The following is a 6,348-nucleotide window of genomic DNA, read 5'->3' as shown; positions in this document are numbered from 1 at the left end:
TGATTGACCCATTAAAGACAAAACCAGAGGCCCATGAGCACTTGTGCTAAAACCCTCGATACCAAGTATAGGTTTAATACCTGATCTAATTGCTGTTTCTTAATCAACCAGTCTGGAATTTTCTGGTTACCCAGCAGAGGTATCTGTCACGTGGGCCCACCACCAATACAAAGAAGAGATCATCTGCATGATAAAAACTCAAAAGAAGACATCCTGGTCTAAATATAATCCTTTCTTATCTTTTGTTAATAGCTTCCTTGTATCATTCTTCTCCCTATAAGAACTTTACATTTTATACAACTCCCTTGGAGTGCCCTTCAAATTGCTAATTGCTAGATGAAACATTGCCCCATTCATGAATTAGATTTTCAAATTTACTCAGTTGAATTTTGTTCTTTAACAACTCCTAAACTACAGTTATGTTCCCATAAGTCTTGAAAGGGGAAGACTCTTTAAATCCACAAACAATAATGTGATTTATTTCATGAACCAGTTTTAGAGGGCTTTTGATTATACTTTTGTCTTTGTTATGCCCAGATTTCAAGATTCCCAAGAAACCACATCAGGGAGCCAGCCAATCCGATGCAAAAGCATAAGAATCTGTATTTCAAGCTAGCTTGAGCTCCCCGTCCACCAGACTCACCGACACAACGGCAAACCAAGTGGCTTAGAGAGAGAACCCCGTCTAGAGACGGGTTTTAAAGGGGGGGTTGGAGTAAGGGGAGGAGAAAGGACTGTGCTCTGCCGATTGGCCAGGCGCAAGTCGATGTCTTGTTCCTGGGTGTGGCTAGCAGAGTCTTAGACTTCCAGGAAGAAGCTCCTTGCCAAGCACGTGGCCAAGGTAAGATGGAGGACGTAGCCCTTACCCTGGGGCAAGATGGAGGGCGTAGCCTTCGCCCTTTCATTCCCCCCTTTGTCTTGGAACTTCCGGCTCAATCATGAGACGGACTGCATTTCTATTCCACCGTTGCTAGAGGCCCATACTGAGCACACAGAACTATCAACTGAACTATCCCTATACACTTAACAAATGGTCCGGTGGAAGGGAAAGAAAGCATTTTAGCTTTAACAACTTCTATTGAAATAGGATTTTTCTTCTTAAAATTCCTCCATGGCTATCAAAAAGCCAAATCAAGATTAATTTATCTACTGTATTCAATGTGGCCTGATGTTTGCATAAACACAACAAGAATGGTAAATGACTACCTTTGCTGGAATCTCATGGTTGAATCTTAATGTGCCCCGTAGGGCCAGGAAGTCAAGCCATCCAGCTGCCATCAGGCCTGCCTGCAGTATCTGCTGAGTTAGGTGAATCCCTCACCTGTAGCAACTCCACCTGAGCCCACGCTCCAGGCTTTAAGGCCCATCTCAGTAGCCCTCCTACTTGTTGCGGCCCAGAGTGTGTGGGGGTTCCGCAGGGACGCAGAGGCATCTTTACTGCTCCCCTTCTACTCTGACCAACCGCCAGTGATGGTAGGGCATCGGCCTGACGCTCCAGCGCCAGCCATCTTCAGGGCTTCCAAGCAGGATACCAGGCTTTCTTTGTGGCATTCTTACTGGCTTCAAGTCTTTAGAGCTCAGACAGGGCTCTTTAAAACATGATACTCCAGTCAAAGTTTTATGTTAATAAAACCACTATTAGGAACCGGTCTTATTGAATCTATGCAAAGAAATGTATTGCCATGACTTATTTAGCGTTGCCAAATTTCGGAGGAATTACACAAGAAGAAAAATATACTGATCTACTCTAAGATTTTCTGACTTTTTTTGCCAATTCCTTTTAATAAAACAGTAATTGTTGGCATTAAATTTTCTTTCTATGCATAACCATGCCTCAGACCCTCTATTCTAAACAGGCCTTTTCCAGCTTACTACCCCTGACATGGGCATGGTCACAAAGGCCTGCAAGACAGTATTACAGGCTGCCAACTGTTAGCTGTCTCTCAAAACCTGATGGGCACTGTTCCTGCCCATTTGGGCACCTGTCCTCTTGGCAGCTAGCCATTCTTTACTTTTGGGGGTTACCCCACATAGTTCCCTTCCAGGACAGCCAGCACACATTCAAACCTGCAAGAGAATTAAAGGTCAATATAACATATCAATACAATGAAACATGATATTGGCATCATGGCCGCTTCAGGCAGCCAAATCCTACTAAAGTCTATTCTTGGCCTTCCTATAAATTGTCCTTGTCTCTTTGGAGCCATGTTCATGAAGATGCAGGCATCATCTAAGTCGCGAGCAATGTTACCAGCATTAGGCAGGTAGCAGGTTGCGTTGATCTCGATCGACACTCCATTTGGTGACGAAGTCTTTCCGGATCATGGATGGGTCCGCTGACCGGACGTGGGTGTGATGGACCCAGGTCGCACGTGCAGGGCTGCCAGGGCCTCGTCTATGGCAGACAGGTAGTAAGGCAGCAGGTCCAGGAGACAGGTGGCCAGAAACACACCCCCGGCAAAGCAGCTTACCAGGCTCAGGACTTTCTGGTGGAAGGCTGAGGCTTCGGGGCTGGCTCCCGGTCGGCGTAGCACACAGATGGGCACCAGACTGCAGATGAGCATGAGCACCAGCAGGAGCACCAGGGCCTCCAACTTCACCTCCAGGCCCACAGGCAGTGGGGGAACCGAGGCTACTGCCTCTGGGCGCCACACAAGGAGCTCTGGTTCTCCCCAGGGCCCCATGGTGGCCGGCTGCTCCAGTGACTCTCAGACCTCGCGAGGGTCTCACTCCATGGCCCCCACCAGGTTCCATGGTTTGTTTCTACCAGTTCCCTTTGTGGCAGAGCAGCAACCAGGCCTCTTTCAAGGGAGTGCACTAGGAGGGGGTATCAGCCCCTCCTTTGCTAGCAGCCACAGGTACCAAACCCTTTCAGTACATTAGACCAGCTTCATTCCTGCCTATCTTTACAGATTCCAAGGCCCATTGTCTTCCTTAATCAGTACTGGCATGTATTATCTAATTCAGCACAGGCAGGGGGAAGGGCCCATTAAATCTTTGCCTTGAGGAACTGTGAGCTCCATCCTTAAATGTCCCAATCAGACTAGAAAAGCCACAAATACCTTTTAAGTTTATACCCAAAGGCCTGGCCTGGCTGGCGCCAGTGCTGCCAACCCCCTCTGGGAGTAGAGTATGGTTCATGGTTTATGGCCTCTGTGAAATGGGTGTATTCCAGGAAACCGGTTCTGCAAGGCTGGACAAGCTTCACAGATAAGAACGGGGCTTAATTATACTAGCAAGACTGTGCGTCAGAATATTGGTTACTGGCACAGATCCAGATTGCTAGCCTTCGCAATTGTCTTATATTCCCCCTCACAATGATATGCTAGGGGAGGACAGACTGCCCTGGGGGTGAGATTCTTGTTTTCCCAGTTTTGCCCCTTGCTAGGCATCTGGGGCTTTCTGCCCTGGTGAGTTTCTGTACCTGGCCCATTGTCCTTGCTTTGCTCAAGTGTGTCTAAAATGAATCTCATGTTTGTGTTGTGACATAGTACTATTTGTAGTGACCATTCATTAATAATTGTATAGACTCTAAACATGAATACTTCCCAATAATACCATCCTCAAAAGATAGTTAATCTCTACTCTGACCATTTGTTGCACATTCTTTTCTGTACCAATGCTATGGAAATAGTTGTTATACTATATTGTTTAGGGAATAATGACCAAAAAAAAAGTCTGTATATGTTCAGTACAGACATAATCATCATAGGCCTATCTATACATGTACACATCAGTAACAGAGTAATTTCCCCCCACAGTTGGTTTTGAGTCCATGGATGTGGAATCTGCCATTATGGAGGGTCAACTATACTGTCTACAGCTAAGAAATCTCATGCCAGTATGCAGCAATATTGTGCGTGTGGGAGTTGGGGGGGACATTGGATTGGAAGCTGGGAGGTGAGAATTGTGATAAAGTTTGTGACTGACTTGCTGTGTGACTTGGGCAAACTCATGTTACCTAAGACTTACTTTCTTCAACTATAAAATGAGGTTTTTGAAACTAAAATCACTAAGGATTCTTCCAGGCCATTGGGGTTCTTACATTATACTTTGTTTTTTGATAATCTCCCTGACTAAATGCACTTAAAAAAATACATTATATCAGTTAATTATTGCAATAGTTGTGTGAATGAATGTCATCCTGGATATTACGTTCTCTAGGAAGTCTTCTTGGGCTAACAGGTATCCAGGTTGGTTTATGTGTGGTCTCTGTGCCTCTATAACAAGCACTGTGGATTGATCTGTAAAACAATCTATATATATAAACCCCTAATATGCAAATAGACCAAATGGCCGAACAACTGAACAACCGTGCGCTGACTACCAGGGGGCACATGCGGAACATGGTGGGTGGTGGCAGCAGGTGGCAGAGTGCAGAACATGGTGGGCATCGGCCATGGCGGGATGGTGGAGCAGGTGAGCAGGGGCACCAGGCCAAGGCGGGGTACTGGTTGCTGTCATCGGGGCAAGCCTCTGGTGGTTACTGAAAATTCTTTGCTCCAGCATGCCACGGTCCTGCCGGGTGCTCACACTGCTGCCGGCGCTGGCCCCACTCACACCTGCTGCCGACACCCAGCGCCGGCCCCAATCGCTTGGCGCTGTCAGTGGGTGCAAGCAGCGGCTGCCGGCCCCGATCGTCACTCAAGGCTTCGCCACCTCCCCCTGCTTCTGAGGGGCGATTGGGGCTGGCAGCCGCCTCTCACACGGGCCCGATCGCTTGGCGCCGTCAGTGGGTGCGAGCGGTGACTGCTGGCCCCGATCATCTCTCAGGGGTTCTCCACCTCCTCTTGCTCCTGAGGGGCGATCAGGGCAGCAGCCACCATTCGCACCCGCTGATGGCACTGGCCCCGCTTGCAGCTGCTGCTGCACTGGCCCCAATCACTCCGCGCTGTCAGCAGGTATGAGCGGGGCTGGCGCCGTCAGCGCATGGGAGTGGTGGCGGTGCGGCGGGAGCAGGGCTGCTGGCAGAGGGACCGGGAGCCATGGCAGGAGGGGCTAGGCAGGGGTGGGGAGGATGGGCCAAGACCCGCCCCTGTGCCCACCGCAGCCTTGCGGCCCACAATTCCTTTCAAGGTGCACGAATCCGTGCACTGGGCCCCTAGTGTTATATGATAGCTATCTTTCTTAATATTTCTTCTTCTCCACTAATCTATATGTCCCCTGAGGGATTTATAGATGATATAAGTTCCAATACTTAAACAGTACCTAGCATAGGTATTTAATGAAATGAATAAATGGAGTTCTAGTACTAGAAAACTTTTGCAGTAAAATTGAGGTAGGATAGTAAGAAGCTAGGAAAATTCCTTGGCAAGTGAAATGGGGAGACAGATAATGGATCCAAACTGGCCTCATCCAGCACCCTGACTCACCTGCCTCCTTCTCCTTTGCATGACCACTCCCTTAAGCATTAAGCACTCAGGACAATGAGGTTCTGATTAGCATTAAAAAATCTTAGGGCCCTGACTGGTTTGGCTCAGTGGATAGAGGGTCGGCCTGCGGACTGAAGGGTCCCGGGTTCGATTCCAGTCAAGGGCATGTACCTTGGTTGCGGGCACATCCCCAGTGAGGAGTGTGCAGGAGGCAGCTGGTAGATGTTTCTCTCTCATCGATGTTTCTAACTCTCTATCCCTCTCCCTTCCTCTCTATAAAAAAATCAATAATATATATATATATATATTTTTAAAAATCTTAGGAACAAATCTCCAGTCTGTTGACCACAGGGCCAGAGTTTTGATCAAACTAGAGATAACATCTAGGCCTTGGTTGTGTTTCAGCTCTAGGCCCAGAAAAGCAGCAAAACCACATGAAGTGACGTCATGGCTGGTGTCAGGACCAGATGCATGACCCTACCCTAAGTGCCGACCAATCAATAGAGACCACAACCCTGACCCTAAAGCTATGAATCTTCATATTAAAGGACACACCTGCAAAACTGATGAAGATTTTATTGAGGTCCTCCTCCGAAATTCCTGCCTTTGGAAAATAGCTAAAACCCCTTAAGATAAAGGACCCTGTGTAGGTTCGTTCTCTCTCTCTCTCTCTCTCTCTCTCTCTCTCTCTCTCTCTCTCATGCCCATGCCTTCTTCCTTCAGGCATGTATCTTTGCTTTCTTTCTCCTAAGCTCTAAGGGTCCCCACCAGACTTGCAAACGGAGAGGCAGAGGCAGAGGCAGCAGTAGCTTACTGTGGGCTAACCCCGTGAACCTGTCTCCAAGTGCCTTTTTTTTTTTTTTTTTGCCTCTGTACTTGTTTCCCAAGTCCCTGCAGCTCAGCTGGCTCACTTCTGCCTCTGTGACTTTCTTTCTAAAAGGTCAAGGCAGCTCTCTGAGCAGCCCACTCGAATCTT

The sequence above is a fragment of the Myotis lucifugus genome, unplaced genomic scaffold, assembly GCF_000147115.1.
Source record: "Myotis lucifugus unplaced genomic scaffold, Myoluc2.0 scaffold_37, whole genome shotgun sequence".
Taxonomy (NCBI): domain Eukaryota; kingdom Metazoa; phylum Chordata; class Mammalia; order Chiroptera; family Vespertilionidae; genus Myotis; species Myotis lucifugus.
Note: the sequence above shows the minus strand (reverse complement) of the source record.